Source organism: Pipistrellus kuhlii, unplaced genomic scaffold, assembly GCF_014108245.1.
Source record: "Pipistrellus kuhlii isolate mPipKuh1 unplaced genomic scaffold, mPipKuh1.p scaffold_m20_p_8, whole genome shotgun sequence".
NCBI lineage: Eukaryota > Metazoa > Chordata > Mammalia > Chiroptera > Vespertilionidae > Pipistrellus > Pipistrellus kuhlii.
In genome coordinates, this window is record NW_023425584.1 from 66,598,258 (window position 1) to 66,614,517 (window position 16,260).

A 16,260-nucleotide genomic window follows, 5' to 3' on the forward strand; every position below is an offset into this window, starting at 1 on the left:
TGCAGGGTCACAGCTGGCTGGAGCACTGGCCCAGCAGCATCTGCCTAAGACATTGGCCCTCGCCGGTGCCAAAGGGGCGTATTTCATTCCAGGACACACTGCGGGAGAGGGGGCGGTGTCCCTGCCCCTGGGAATGCAGGAAACGAGCAGGCGACAGGGCCGCTCTTTCACTTTTGCCTCAGCTCCCCCTGTGACGGTGGTGTCCCGTGACGAGAGCACTTGTTGCCTTGCCTGATAAGAATTGATGGCTGTAAAGAGTTATAAGTTATGTTTCTAAATGGTAGATGTTATCCTTTCACTCTTTTCCTTAAGATCCTTCAGCGCCTGCTGGCCACCTGTGGCTCACAGGATGAGCGTGGCGGCGGGCTCATGGGAAGCCGACCAGGGTCAAACCTCCCTGTCCCCTCGCATCTGCAGGTTCCTGGGAGGCACCTGGTAATGTAGTCACATGGCCATTTGTTTTTATAAACTTTGCAAAAAGGAAGATTTCTTAGTGTTCTTTCCTTTAAAAGCCCTCCCTACCCCCACTCCCCACCCCAGTTGTACAAGCTTCAGGACCCCAACACCTGCCTTGGTCGCATGTGAGTGCCCATATGGTAGAGCCTCTTCTTTTCAGAAGCCTCTCGTGGTCCCCATCACCCTCCCCCACATGGTGTACCGACTGCACAGAAAACCTATTGTTCCCTGGGAATGCTGTCTTTTTCCATACTTTCGTGTTTTCCCTGACCTGGGAGACCCTCGCTTCCATGATCTATCTAATGACATCCTACTCTCTGTTCCAGTCCAGCTCAGATGCCCCTGACCCTGCTGGGAGGGGGGCTAGGAGGGCTTGAGCGGATCTGGTTTACGGCACTTAACAACTGGTGTCAGAATCATTTACCCATCACATAGTAGCTGTTCAACAAGTAAATGAACAAATGAATAAAGTAATCATTTGAAATGGCCTGAGGGTATTCTGCCTGGTGGGGAAAACCTGAAACCTTTGGGTTCCTAATTTTCTGGCCCATCTCTCTGGAAACCAGGACTCTGGAGCCTTTGTGTGTGTGGTCCCCAGGCGCTGAGGCTGGATGTGATGCAGCCACACTATTCACCCTCGCCTGCTAGAGTGTAGCCTGGAGCAGAGAGGGCAGTGGGTGGGCACGAGGGCACCAGAGGGGAATCTTCTCATCCATCCTTTCAGCAGCAGAATAGAGCTGAGGACAGATGACCTGTAACATTTGTAATTGTCGACTTTTTCTTTTTGAGAAGGTTGTGCTCTTGATTTCATCCCAGTGAAGGGGATTTGGATGGAAGGAAGGAAAAGAGATAGTTATATATATATATATATATGTATATATATATATATATATATATATATATATATATATATATATATATATATCTACCTATCATGCATCTTTCTGTCATCATCTATCCATCTATTCATTTACCCATCTCACTCACCCATCAACTATTCCATCCATCCATCCTACCTATCTATTTATCCATCATTTTTTGGTATTTTAATTCTCAAAAGAGAATGTCTTTGTAGAAAGTTTAAAAAAATAACATTATAGGTTAAAATAAGTTGTCTATTGTCCACATCTTAGAGACATTACTGGTATTTTTTTTTTTTTTTACATCTATCTAGTTTTTTTTTTTTTTTTTGTCTAGTTCTACATATACATATGTTTTTTTTTATAATAAACATTTTTTCATTAACATTAAATAAACATTTTCCTATGCCATTAAACACCATTAAAACACCATTTCTGCAAAAGGTGTTTTCTTTCCAGTAGAAAAATCACTATGAAAAAAAAATTGGAAAAAGATTTCCCACTCCATTGACATACATATTTTTAACCTACTTATGTTTACATACCAACCTCCCCAGTCTTGCATTGATGTGTTCAGAATTGGACCTGATGTGCTCACAGTGCAGATATAGATCCATTGGCATTTGTTTTGATAGTGGTCATTGTGACAATGGCACCCTACTTTGGTACATTAACGTAGCTTTGTTTGCTTGACCATCCCCTTGCCATTAGATAACTGAATTGTCCCATTTTAATTTTTTTTCATTATAAGTAACACTGCAGTGAACATTTTCTTGCTTCCATTGTTAGCTGGATTCCCAGCAGGGTATCACTGGGTCTGAGCATTCAAACAAGTTTCCCAAGAGTCTCAATTGGTAGTTGAGGCACAAAATGACTTCATTCAATACCCAGAATGAAACGACTCCTTTCTTAGCTGGGAGAATTAACCCCCGGAAGACTATTTATAACTGACTTACCTCTGACCAGGTTCAAGTGGCTTTACTCATGGCGGCTTTGTCTTTCTGAAAACCTATTATGTGCTTATTGCTGGCTTCCCCTGGCAAATTGAGAATGTTCCTTTCCCTAAACACCACGGTGGTTGGCACGCCATTCCCTGAGCATAACTTATCAGTGGGGGGAAGGGTTAGTCTGTCAGTTAGCAAGACAAGACCTTTGGTTCCCCAGCATCCCTGGAGCACTCCATCGGGGCTGCTGGCTGCATTCACAGGGCTCAGAGCTCTCGCGGCAGCAGAACAACATCTGGAAATAGCCCAGACCTGTGGACAGAGTCTGCCTTACCCCCTCACTGGATTTTGATTGGGACTTAGGTAAATCCCTGGACCTGTTTTCACCTAAGGGGGGTAGTTAGTGAATATGTGGGAACCTGAGGAATTGTAGAGCTTTATATGCACATACAATATAGCTATTGTCTATTTCTTTGGACAGTTTAGATTTCTTGCAGGCCTGGAGGCAGGTATTAGTGTGAAAAACCTGGAGCCATGTGATTGTCATGCTGGGATTGACTGCCTGGGAGAAACGAGGAAACATGACCCCACGGTGGCTAGAGCGATAACAGAGGGACTCAGCTTTCTTTTTTCTTTTTTTTTAATTAATATATTTTATTGATTTTTACACAGAGAGAAATTGAGAGGGATAGAGAGTTAGAAACGTCGATGAGAGAGATACATCGACCAGCTGCCTCTTCACACCCTCCACTGGGGATGTGCCTGCAATCAATGTACATGCCCTTGACCGGAATCGAACCCGGGATCTTTCAGTCCACAGGCCGACGCTCTATCCATTGAGCCAAACTGGTTTCGGCGGGACTCAGCTTTCTTATCTGGGCCCTAAACTGGGATGGAAAGAGACCATTTGGGTCATGTAGTCCATTCTCCCGCTTCTACTGAGGTCTGCCTCTTAGCCATTCTGGGCAGTGGGGTTCTATATGATTTGCCAGGCCTCTGGGAAAATGGATTTTCCTCTCTGTAAGCCAATCTAACAAGTTCCACCACTAAAGCTTCTTTCTTCTGCCTCCCCCGGTTCCCTTCTCTTCCGTCTGCTTCCCTGTCCCCTTGACGCCACCTGTGGGGATGCACACCCTTCATCCCGCCTGGCCCCGAAGGCTGGTGCTCAGGCTCCTTTTCCTTTTGTTCTGGGCCCATGTTTGAGGCTGGGTAGGGGTGGTGGTCCCCCTCCAGTTCCTCTCTCAGGTCCGCATTCCCCTCTGTCAGACGCTGAATGTTGTATGGATGTGGGAGAAGGAAGGCCTCCTCGCTCCACTGTGAGGGAAAGGCAGGCAACCTCACCGGGAGTGGGAGAGCGGACTCCTCGGGGCACTTTTGGAATGTTCTGCGCGTGGGCGTAGGGTGTGGTCACTTCACATCACTGGGTCAAATAGTCACTCATCTGCCATCCATGCGAAGGGCGGTGCAGTGGCACGGATCTGGGCCAAGGGGGAGGAGACCTTCACACAAGGAAAAGATTTCACTGGGTTCTGGAGAAAGCTCTAGATTAGGATGGACAGAATGGCTCTGCAGCCTCCCGGGGCACCAGGGATGACAGAATGGCTCTCCTGTGTGAGGCTGGAACCCTGCGAGGTGAGGCTGCGGCTTCCAGGGGTGAGAGGTCCTGTGAAGAGGGCAGGGGGACAAAGGCACTGGGTTGCTCCCCCTGCATCTCTTCATGCTGGTTTGTTCTCACCGAGTCAGAGGATCCAGGAAAACCTCCACATTTCAGGTGCCGCGCCGGTCAGGGAAGCGGGCGGCCTTAAACTCCACGGAACCAGGGTAACAGGAGACAGCGATGTGCTCTGATGAAGACCACCAGCTGTCGGAGGGGCACCCTCATGCCAGGAGAGGGGTTCCATTTGTCCTGGAAAGAACAGGGGCCTTGGAATTAGGAGATTCCCGTCCCAGCTCTGTGACCTTGAAAAAAAAAAAAACCACTGGCGGTCAGAGCTGGAAAAACTTACTGTTATCACGCTGTCACCCCCCAGATTTGATGAAAGAGGAAACAGAGGCCCAGGGAGGTCAGGGGATTCGCCTGAGAGCCAGCAGCTGAGAGCAGAAGCCGGTGGAGAGCTGGGGAGGCGGGGGGTGGGGAGGGAGATAGACTATGGGGAGAGCAAATAGTAGGGGCTGATGAGACCCCTCAGGGACAGGGTGGGGCAGGCAGTGGTGGTCAGCGGGGACAGCCAGGGCAGGGCCGTGGAAGAGGGCCCCGCTGCTCTCTGCGGGGCCACAGGTCTCAGCAGTGGACAGGAGCTAGGGGCCCAGGTACAGGGAGGTCAGGTAGTGGGAAGGGGCTGTGGGAATGCAGATGGAGGGGAGGCAGGGGCCCTGTGCGTTGGCATGCCTTCAGGAGACCTCCCATAAGGTTTCTTTTTGTGTTTCCTGATGCCCAGGTGGTCTCGGTGGGTGCTGGCCCAGGGGGTGAGGCTGGGAATGGGCGGCGCAGAGCAAGGGTCCCAGGCAGTCCAGGGACCAAGTGGTGGCTTTTGAGAGCCAGAGGTCGGCACAGAGAGACCCGAGGAGCCCACCTGGACATCTCTGGGAGCCCGTGGCCCTCTGTCGTGTTTCTGCCACCCCTGCCCGCCCCGCGCTGTGTCCGGGCTGCAGGGAAAGGCGGCAGGCAGTCCAGGGGGGCAGAGGGGCTGGGAAGCCGGCACCAGGCAGAGCTCCCAGGGCAGGAGACCACACACTGGACGCTCTGCCTCCCCCGTCGCTGGAGGCCGAGGAGGAGGAGGAGGAGGCCGAAGGCACGCAGGAGGGGCTGCGAGGGCGGAGGAGCAGCGGCTGCTGAGTGTTTTCCTGCCCCTGGGAGCTGCTGTGACCAGGAGGAGGAGGATGTGGCCGGAGCCCAGTGTTTCCTGCCTGATAAGCCGGCCCCTCCCTGGGAGCCCTGGCCGGCCTACCTCCCGGCGCACAGCCCGGCCTAGGGAGGGGCCGGCTGAGAAGGAAAATCACTTCTCCAGATTAGGTCGCCCAGGCCCAGCCTTCCTCCCCCGCCCCTGTCCCCACAGCGGCCACAGGAAACGGGCTGGGGCCAGCCACCCTGAGGTCCCCACCTTCAGGGACCCGGCCTGTCTGGGAGCCCCGCCACCCAAGCTCCCTGAGTGCGGAAGCCCTCTGGCTCCAAAGCCAACTGTCTTCAAGGAGGGCAGCGCCCGCCCGCCAGCCTTTTATGTGTCTGTCAGGTCTCACGCCTGCAGTTCGGGCCTAGAATCCTGGCGGTGAGTTTAAGTACCCGCCCCCGCCCACCTGGCCACTTCTCCCAGGGCACTAAGCACAGAGGGTGCTGAGCTTGGAAGGTAAGATGCCTGGGGGTCACAGAGGGAAGGGCAGGCGCTCCCGTCCCCCAGGCCCAGCTCCTGCTCGGCTTTGCCCAGATGGGTCATGTGTCAGGGGTGAGACCCCCACCCTCTCTGGGCTTCACTTCTCATCTGTAACCGGAAGGGGTGATGTTGTGAGAGCGAGGGCTTCCCTCCCTCCCAGCATCCAGGATGAAGGGCGAGGGTGCTGGACTTGACCGCTTTGTGGGAGCGTTAGGGAGTGTGGCACCCCTGAAATAAGGACGGAGGCCCAGGGAGGTTAGGGGGGCTGCTCAGAGACACGACCAGGATGGTGATTCCATGACACCCAGGGGAGCCCCTTCCACAATAGCATGGCTCTCCCCCAAGCTCACTCAAACTGTGGGTGCCTCCTTTCCCAAGGCCTAGACCTGCTTCCGGAGCCACTGGAAAAGGCACCCCCTCCACCCTCACTGAGGAGCCACCTCTTGATCATTAAAGGGCACAGAGGGAGGACTTAGCGCCCGGCACAGAGGAACACGTGCCTGCCTTGGGGAAACGTTGCACAGGTGTCGACAGACACGGAGCCGCACACACGTACATGAGCAGGCGGCACCTCTGCCCTTCAAACGTGGGCTACCTGCCACTGACAAGGCGCGCTCCCAGCTGGCATTGTATGTGACCCCACAGCAATCCCGCGGGAGGCAGCTACGTGGGTACGATTTGTAGGTGCGATCACGTCCTTTCCAGGTAGGGAAGCTGATGCTCAGGTGGGGCGAAGAGGCCGAGTAAGGTCACCCGGCTGGTAAGCAGAGATAGGGATCAGTTCACACACCTGCCCTCCCTCGTTCCTGCCCAGAAGGAGGGGCTGGCTGACCTCAGCCTGCTCCGGGGGGAGCATCCACACAACCACAGCTGAGCCTGAGCCGCTGGTGGGCGGCTGAGAGGGAGAAGGGGAATTCCCTGGGCCAGAGACTGCCTGCAGCCCTGCGGATGGCGCAGGGCCACCCCAGCCACCTCTGCGGGGCAGCCCTCCCTCACCTGGGGCCCCTGATCATGGGAGACCTGGATTTAGGAGAGGTGGGAAAGGAAGTTCAGGGTCTAGGCCTTTTCATCTTACACTCTGCAGTGCTAGTCCAGCCACTTGAGCAGGTCACTTTCCTTCTCTGCGCCTCTCTAAATCAGCAGGCCAGAATCCATAGCCTTCGGGGGCTAGACTACCCTGGTTCTCTGAGACTGTGGAAGGAAGCAAGGAACAGAGGAGTCCCCTCCTCTCTGCTTCTGGCCTCGATGAGGAGTGGTTTCCAGGGAGGTGGCACTGGTGGGATGTTGCAGGGCAGTGGTGGGGTGTCCCCCTGAGCAGAGTGAGAGCTGCACAGGTCAGTGCTAGAGCTGAAGCTCCCGAATGCAGGTCCTGAACACCTCCCGCCACATCCCCCACTCCTGCCTCAGCCTCTGTCACTAGGCCATGACATGCGGTCCCCAGACACCTGGCCTGGCCCCACCCCCATGTGTCAGTCAGGCCCCGGCCCCACCTCCTTGGAGCTCTGCCCCATCTTACCCACATGAGGTGCTGGGCCGGACAGGATGGGGCAGGAGACCGCTGTCGTCTGAGCCCAGCCCGGCAGGTCCTCACGTAAACTTGACACCCAGGAGCACTCCCTGCCAGGCAGGATGTGGTGTGAAGGTTGTAGCTGGTCTCCTGAGGGAGGCTGCGGCCTCCACGGAGGCTCTCAGACTTCATTCTCCCACCCCTGTCCACTCCAGGCTCTTAGCACAGCCACGCAGGGGCTGGGGGTTCTCTTCTTCCCATCTAGCTAGGGGTTCCATAAGGTCTGAAAATGACACGTTTTTGCTTAAGCTCCTTTCTCCCCAGTACTGCCAATAAGGAGAAACTCAAACTTTTCTGAGAGACATTCAGGTCCCAAATCACCTGGCCCTCCTCTTTTCCCCTTGACTCACTCCCCACCCTAGATTCTGAGCACAGAAAATTTCCAAATAGGAGTTGTTTCTCCATACCTCAGTGTCTTTGCATAGGCTGTTCCCTTAGGCTGGAATGCTCTTCCCCACATCTTCACTCTGTGGATTCCTACTTATGTCTCAGGACCCAGCTCAATTATTTCCCCTCTCAGAAAGCCTTTCCTCACACCCTCTACCTCTCCCCTAGTCCCCACTCCAGGTGAGCTTGTGGCACCATTTTCTACATATTCACACAACCCTCTCATATAGCACCTATAAGGTGCTGATGCAATCTCTCTGTTTTTAAGCCTCTATCCTCCCACTAGTCTGGGAATGTATTTATCTGGGAAAGGCATCTCATTTCTCTTTGATTCCATAGGACCTGCTTTGTGCCAGGCACATAGTAGGTATCCACAATATCTGTTCGATGATGGAACAGATATTCATCTCAAACACGTACTGATCCACATTCTTCTCAGTGTCTGATCTCAGGCCCACCACTTTATTTCTCTACGACTCAGCTTTTCTCTCTGTCACCTGGCACTGGTTTATATTAAGAGCTTTCAGATTATGGGAATAGCTCTGGGGATGACCAATAGTGAGGTATAAAGTCCTACTGTTGCCTTTTCATGATCCCAGGAAAAATGTAATTCTCACTGGCAATTCCATCACCTACTAGCCCGTGTCCATACCTTGGCCATCAGTTAGGAATGAAGACTATTTGTAATGTTGTCCCTACCAGAGCAGTTAGGAAGAAAATTTGTTCTGCATGTAGAGTTTACACACACACACACACACACACACACACACACACATGCATATGTGTGTGAAGCCTGATATAAAAGGCCTGAAATACCTTACTTTCTGGCTGCCTCCAGGTACAAGGGCTGACATGAACAGGTAGTGTTAGGCTTTCTCACAGTAAGGAGCTGGCTGCTAATTCCATAGTAATAAAAATGCTAACTTCCCTTTGAAAATAAATTAGCCCTTTAGCAAGTTGCCTTTTCCAGGTCTAATTAATTTTAAAAATCATATTCTTAATACATTTATTGTTATATAGGTACATCCAGAAAGCTTTCAAAAACATAGATACAATGAGAGAGAGAGAGAGAGAGAGAGAGAGAGATTGTCACCTGACCTTGCAAGGTTACCTTCTGTTAATATTTTGCTGTATTCTTTCTAGGCTTTTTTTCTATGCATATGTGTGTGCTCATACAAATATTTTTTAGCTTTAATTTTAGAATATTGGGACGACATTGTTTCATAAACTCTATTTTTAAAGAAGTGAAATTCAGCCCCAGCCAGTGTTGTTCAGTGGTTGGAGCGTTGGTCCTCGCACTGCAGGGTAACTGGTATGTTTCCTGGTCAAGGGCATGTGCCTGGGTTGCAGGTTCCATCTGTGGCTCTGGCCCCAGTTGGGCAGGTGCCAGAGGCAACCAGGCATGTGTTTCTCTCGCATCAATGTTTCTCTCTCTCTCCTACTCTTTCTCTGCCCTCCCTCCCTTCCATTCTCTCTAAAACTCAATGGGAAAAAATATCCTCGGGTAAGGATTAACAAAAAGAGAGAGAGAGAAAGAGAGAGGGAGAGAGAAAAAGAGAGGGGAGGGAGATAGAGGAAGGGAGAGAGAGAGAGAGAGAGAGAGAGAGAGAGAGAGAGAGAGAGAGAGAGAACAAGAGAGGGAGAGAGAGAGAGAGAGAGAGAAAGAGAACAAGAGAGAGACAGAGAGAGAAAGAGAAAGAGAGGGAGAGAGAAAGAGAACAAGAGAGGGAGAGAGAGAGAGAGAGAGAGAGAGAGAGAGACAGAGAGAGAGACAGAGAGAGACAGAGAGAGAGACAGAGAGAGAGACAGAGAGAGACAGAGAGAGACAGCATTGAGCCTCTCAGTGGGCGGGGAAGGCTCTGATGTGGCTGTTTGGCAGTTCCTTTCTGCTCCCCATGTTATGGAGCCTGTGGATGCCGAAGAAGCTGAGGTGGCCCCAACCAGGACCTTCCTCTTCTGCTAGCGAGTTCACCTGCGTGTCACATCTGACAGTCAAGTATGCAATCCCCACCTCTTAGGGGTTCTCAGCCTTCAGCTGTCCTCTCTTTCTGGGAGTACAACCTCCCTCCTTCCTCTTCCCTTCCAGGAACTACCTCCCGTGCCTGTTCCCATCGCTCAAGCAGGGTTCAGGGCTTTCTTCAGTGGTGTGTGTTGCAAAAATAAGTAGGCACTGTTTTCACTTTCTAAATGCAGGTTATATTTTCCCGTGGAATATCAGCTTTCAGGTCAGATGTTTCCCACTCTCCTGTGTCACCTGTCCTCCCTTCCCACCCAACCGGCAGCCGGCAGTTCTGATGGGAGGAGACCCTCTGGCAAGGGTGTGGGTGGTGAGGGACGCAGGGATGCCCACTTTCAATGCTAGGCCGGGTGCCCAGCAGGGAAGTGACTTGTCTGGAGGTTGCTCCGTGAGTCAGCAGCTTGGCCCAGCTGCCCTGTGAGTGCTGGGAATGGGCCCCAGATCGCGGGCTGCGGGCCTCGGCCTCTGACGTGTGCTGTCTTGCTCAAGGCGGAAACCTCTCTTCCTGGGAAGGAGGGACAAAGGCCCTGGGGTGGCCCCGGGCCCGGCGCTGCCTCCCTCTGCTAGGAACCACACAGGGGGCTTTTGGGTGGTATTTCCTGTGTGCGTCTCCTCCGTGCAGCCAGACTGTGACTGTGCAGGACGCAGGCTTCCTGTCTCCTGGGCCTCCCTCCCCAGCTTGCGGCAGGGCAGAGCGTGCACACAGCGGGCAGAGGCCGGGATCCATGAGACCAGGGTGAGTCACTCCATTTCCCTGAACCCCAGGTTCTCCAGTGGGAAGGATGGAGACCCCGAGACCCCCTCACAGGGTGGGTAGAAATCCCACGTCGTCCTCAGATAATTCAAAGCAGGCCCTCCTTACTGAGCACTCTTCCATCTGCTTCATCCCATTGCTGCCCCGCTGGGAGTCACGTGGCTCCTTCCCTGGGAACACTGCCCAGAAGCCTCCACCTCACCTGCAGGCCCTTTTCCAGGGTCTTCTCCCGCCTGTGTGGTGAGGCCGGGTTTGTGGAGGGGATGCACCCCCCCCCCCCCCATGAGCACACAATTTAAAAAACAACAGGGCAGCTTCAAGACAGGCCTCGCAGTGCTGCTCTGTGAACTTGGCATTCAGGAGCCCCCATCCTCCTACACAGACATTCCTGGGCCTGGGCCCCACCAGCCAGCCTTACCTCCGCCACTGCCACCAACTCTACCATCCACCCTCCTCCTCAGCAACCAGCCTTCGCTCCAGTGGGCATCATGTCTGCTCCGGTGCCCTGCCCTCCCCTCTCTCTCTCTCCAGAACCTCCTATCTCGGAGGCCTGGGCCCTCCTGGGGTCCTGCGGTGCCTCCAGGGCAGGAGTCTGCCTCTCCTGTGACGCTCTGCCCCTGAGTGCCTATGGGCTTGTCAGCCTCAGTCACATACCTATGGATGCAAGGGGAGGATTTTGGCCTCTGGTTCAATGGACCTCCTCGGGGGAGGGATCACATTCATGTGAAGACCCATTGAGGGGTGAAGGTGAACCCAGGTGGGGTTAGGTCAGATGGGCCTGGGTTTGAATCCCAGCAGGTTACTTATTAGCTCAGGAACAATATAGGAAAGTCCCCTACTCCCCCCAGCCTCAGTTTCCTCATCCATGAAATGAGAATAATGAAGCAAAGTGCCCGATACTTGCTAGGTACTGAGTGCAACGTTAGAGAGGACATTTGTTGGGCTAGTTCTGCATTCTCCTCGGGGCCTTGTGTGTTCCAGTGGTACCACCAGCGTTCCCAACACGGGGATGCGGCAGTGGTGGGCGTGCTGGCTTGGGCTGTGCAGCTGGGACAGGCACAGACGCAGAGCAGGCAAAGCTGCACACAGAGGCCCTGCGGGGTCCAGTCTGAGCCGCTGCCTGTGTGACAGCCTTAGCCCTTTCACGGGCTCCCTCCTACTCTCGGTTTCTGAAGAGTTTTCAGTAGCTGCTTACATCAGGTGAGAGGGTGGCATTTCCCAGGAATAGAGACTTGGGAGGGATTTGGAAGGCAGAGGTCTAGGTGGAGAAGGCAGCCCTTCCTGCTCTCCTCTGGCCGACATCTCAGCACACGGGGAGGATTCGCGCTGGGAACTCCAGGCCTGGGATTGTGTCCCCAGGACCTCGGTTTCCTCAGCTGTACCGTGAAGGGCAACCTCCTGAGAAATGGCTCTGAGTCCATAGGCCTGGTGGCATAGTCTTATTGTATCAGGGTCAGAGAAGTTTCTCCCGGTCTCCCTCTAACCCAGGAGCCTGGGAGCCGCGGCTGGCAGCCATGCTGGAACAGGAAGGGGTGTCAGAAAGGATACAAGGGTTACCTGGCTCCTCAGGTGAGCCCCAGCAATGTTCTCTGTCTTCTCAACCTTTGGTGTGGGTATGAAAGGACTTGACAATATCAGAAATCCCACTGGGTTATTGGGAGGACGTTGCACAAGTGCCACGGTGAGGAGCTATGATAATAACCCGGATGGTTGACAGAATTTTGGGCTGAATGCATTTTATGCCAGCGACCCTATGGAACAAGTAGAATAAGATGGGGCAGTTTTCAGAAGTGGAACCAATGGTGATTGGTAAATCCTGGCTCTTGTTGCTCAAACCTTCCATTTGATTTTCTGCATACAAGTTCCCAGAGAAGAGGTTCTGGCCCCTGGGCCCTGAGTAGTTTTCCATCTAAGAGCAGATGCTGTGGTCTCGCTCAGAGTCCAACACGAAAAGGTGGCTTATACCCAGGAGACATTGCACATTTGAGCAGGGTGGTGGTAGTGCTACAGGGACCGTACTCTTTGAGGCAGTGGATGAGACAAGAACTCCCAACGAAAAGGTAGAAGTTCCGGTTGCTTCTGTCCTTGCTTCACCCCTCTTAGTAAAGTGACCTTGAGCAATCGTTTCACCTGTCCGAACCTCAGTTTCCTCATCTGTAATGTAGGAAGCATTCCTTGCCCTGCCTGTCTCACTGACCTCAGTTAGATCCTGGGTGTGTGCAACCACTACCAGGGTGGAGCTGCCTCCAGGGTGATTGGATTACTGAGCAATCTCTCAATCAATCTTGCCTTTTTCTCTCCTACTTCCCATTGTATGTTGTTTTTGTTCTCTCAGGCTGGAAATAGCTACTGGCTGCTCTGACCTACTAGAATCCTTACAGCCTCAAAACCAAAAGTGAGAGAACCTTGCCAACAGTAGGTAGAAAAACTCCTGAATTAATCACCATGACTTGGTGATGGTGGGAGGTGGGGGGAGGACAGAGCATTTTGATTGGTCTAGCTTGGCTCATGTGCCCGTGCCTGCCTGGCCCAATCACTGTGGCCAAGGACAATGGAGTACTATGATTGGTCCACTTGGGGAATGTGCTCATCCTTTGGCCAGGGAGGGAGGCAGGTAGCTGGGAGCCCCCATCACAACCAGCTGATGGCGGCAGGGAGTAGAGAACAATTCCTCAAAGGAGTAGCTGCTGATCTGGGAAGTCAAAACTAAATATCCACTGAGGTATAGGGCTACTCTGTAAGCCTGTGGGTGCCGTATTTCTGTTGTTAGCCCTGTACCCGAGTTCTGTGAGGATAGCCAGGGACTGGTACCCAGCTCCATTCTGAGTACCCTAGCCAAGATAATGGGAACTTGAGTTCTTGCCCATCATTGAGAATTCCAGTGTCTGGTAATAAAAAAAGGTCTTCCTTTCAAAGCAAAGAACACAGGATGGGTACCATTAAAAATGGTTCTCTATTTCTCCTCTATCAACACAACCACTCTTGGCTGAACAGGTGGTCTTTGGCAATGCTCTTGAGTCTATGTGCATGCAACGTGCCCAGCCCAGTGTGCCTCTAAGCAGACACAATAGAGGTGCAATGGCTCCTGGCTCCTAAGGAGTTGCGGGCTAGCAGGCAAAGCAGCTGGCAAACCAGTGCTCAGGAGCTTCTGGGGGAGGGGAGAGAGCGGGAAGGTGGGGGCTACAGATGCCTAGTCTAGTGAAAGGAAGCCCCTGTTACGGCCAGGCCACCAGCCCATGAAAAACAGTAAAATGTGGATGTGGAATATGTGCTTTGTCCAAACCTTCTGGTGTTACTTAAGCCCTGCCCATCAGTTTTCTCATCTATAAAATGGGAATGGTAATAATAGTATCTATGTCATAGGACTGTCACAAAAATAAAAATATGTTAGTACATATCAAGTGCTTAGAAGAGTACCTGGCACACAGTATGTGTTTAACTATATAACTGTCACATCTGTTACATCAACTATTTAAATACCTATTTATTTATTCTTCTCCCACTAGATTATGAGCAGGGACTTTTTTACTCTCTGGTGTAGTATTCTCAGGGCCCAGAAGAGTCGCAAGCACACAGTAGGCACTTACTAAATATTTGTGTATTGCATACTGACAGCTAATATTATATTTGACTTGAATTATTTTAATAGTTTCCTTCCTGGTTTCCTGCTGGGGGTTTTGATCCAGCATCTTGAAGAGTTCAGGAATCTGAAAAATGTGCTGTGTGTAAATTAATCAAGAGTCCAGAGACAAAAAATAAATTTTGGAAGTCATTTTGGGAAGCCAGATGAGACTTAGTTAAAGAAAACAGCAGAGAGAGAGAGAGAGGGAGAGAGGGAGAGAGAGAGAGAGAGAGAGAGAGAGAGAGAGAGAGAGAGAGAGAGAGAGAATTCCAATATGTTAGAGCTGTTGTTTCAAGTAGTCTAAAGGCTGAGTCTGCTGTAGAAACAAAAAGAGCTGATGTCCCATTTCAAAGGCTGTCAGGAAGGAGGAATTTTTCTTACTCAACAGAGGTCAGTGTTTTGTTTAATTCAGGCTTTCAACTGATTGAATGAGGCCCACCATGTTAGGGAGAGCAATCTGTTTTATTTAGTCTACTGATTCAGACATTCATCTCATCCAAGACACCCTCACAGAAACACCTGGGGTAATGTTTGGCTGGGATTTTAGACAGTCTTCTGAAAGTTACTGGTGACCTTTGAGTTAGATGCTAGTGCTTCTTGAACAGATTTTGTCTTGATTTTTATATGATAATTGGCATCACTATGGTTCTCAGGGGGATGATTAAACACAGGAAACCATTTTATACATTACAGTTTCATCATTTTCTTGAAGAAGAGAAAGTCAAGATAACTTACATTTTCATTACTCAAGCACTTTCCTTTTTTTGGTCAAAGTCATTGCTACTGAGGGTTATTGAAAAATGAAAATGCCATAGCAAACACCAAGATAAATAATTGTAGATTCACACTGTATAGTAAGTGGCAGTGTCTGCAGCAAGGCTGCTCCCACCACGGTCTGAGCCCATTAGCAAGACGCCTGCCTTCTAGCTCCTGCACATCGTGTGTATACCCTCATTTGCCACTCCCACCTTTCCCTGCTGACCCTGGTGCCTGGTGGCCTAGTGGCTTCATGCATTTGCAGTCTGTGGCACAGAGCAGCAATACTGTTTGTCCCTAGCAGCATCCCAGAGGGGAAACTAAACCTAATTAGTTGCTGTATCTGCATGCATTTCACCATCCCAAGTAGAGTTGCATGCATTGTCCCTGAGAGGGTAACACTAAGTCAGGAAAGGGTGGGGAAGGAGAGGCAGGTCAGCAGCCCTCATCATCTTTTGCATTTAACCTTGAGTTGAGGTGAAAACTTGCTCACTGTCCATGTGACACACACACACACCAAGAGAAGCAATCGTGGGGGTAGCTGGAAGTACAAGTGGAGGGATACCAGTCCTATCCAGTTCTTAATTGGATTCCCTTAAGCAATGACAACCTAGGCAGGACACTATGGCATCAAGGTAAGATGGAGAGAGAGAGTCTGAAGTAGTGCTCCCAGTGAAGCCCCTTCGCAGCCAGAGTTCCGGTCTCCTGCAATTCTCTCAGAGGGCCCCAGGGCTGGTGACATGCCATCCCGGGTCTCCCTCTCTCAATCTTGGATCAGCCTGGCTTCCAAAGCAGGCTGGCTTTGCCTGGAAACAGACCCAGGCATATCTTCAGTAGCAAGACTTAGAAAGCAGTTGTGGTCATGGAGAGATAGACGTGAAAATGACAGGGAGAGCTGCACTGTGGCCCACCCCGTTCTGAACAAGGAGCATGGAATGGACAGCAGAGATGACAGCAGGTCACTGGCCTGGGAAGAGTCAGTGAGAGGTAACATCCTTTCTGCCATGATCTTCAGGGCCCATTCACCTGTCAATTATATGTCTGCAATAGCCAACAACTACAGGATTTGTGTGATTGTTTACACGTGGCACGATGTTGCAGAGAAAAGAGCACAGACATGAGTCTGGAAGCCTGAGTTCTAATCCCGGTTATTTCATTGCCTTGCTGAGTGACTTTGAGTAAATACTCCATTCCTCCTTGAACCTTGAACCCCCTTGACAAATGGGAATAGCAAACCTTGCTTCATCTATCTCCTGAGGAAGATGGGCCTTTGACACTGGCCCGGAACTCTCCCACTTGATAGAAGAGAGAGCTGGGACCTTGAGACAGAAAGGACACTGGCGAGGTCACACAGCAGACTAGCAGCAGAGCTGGGTTTGAAACCTGATCTCTGACCTCTAATATATTGTAGTTTGCTCCCCTGACTCAGTCTAAACAGAGTGGATTCTTTCAGAAGGAAGAGTTCTCTGGAGGCACCAGTCTCCTCTATCAGGGAGACCAGCACACGGAGAGCAGGCTGAATGTGGTCT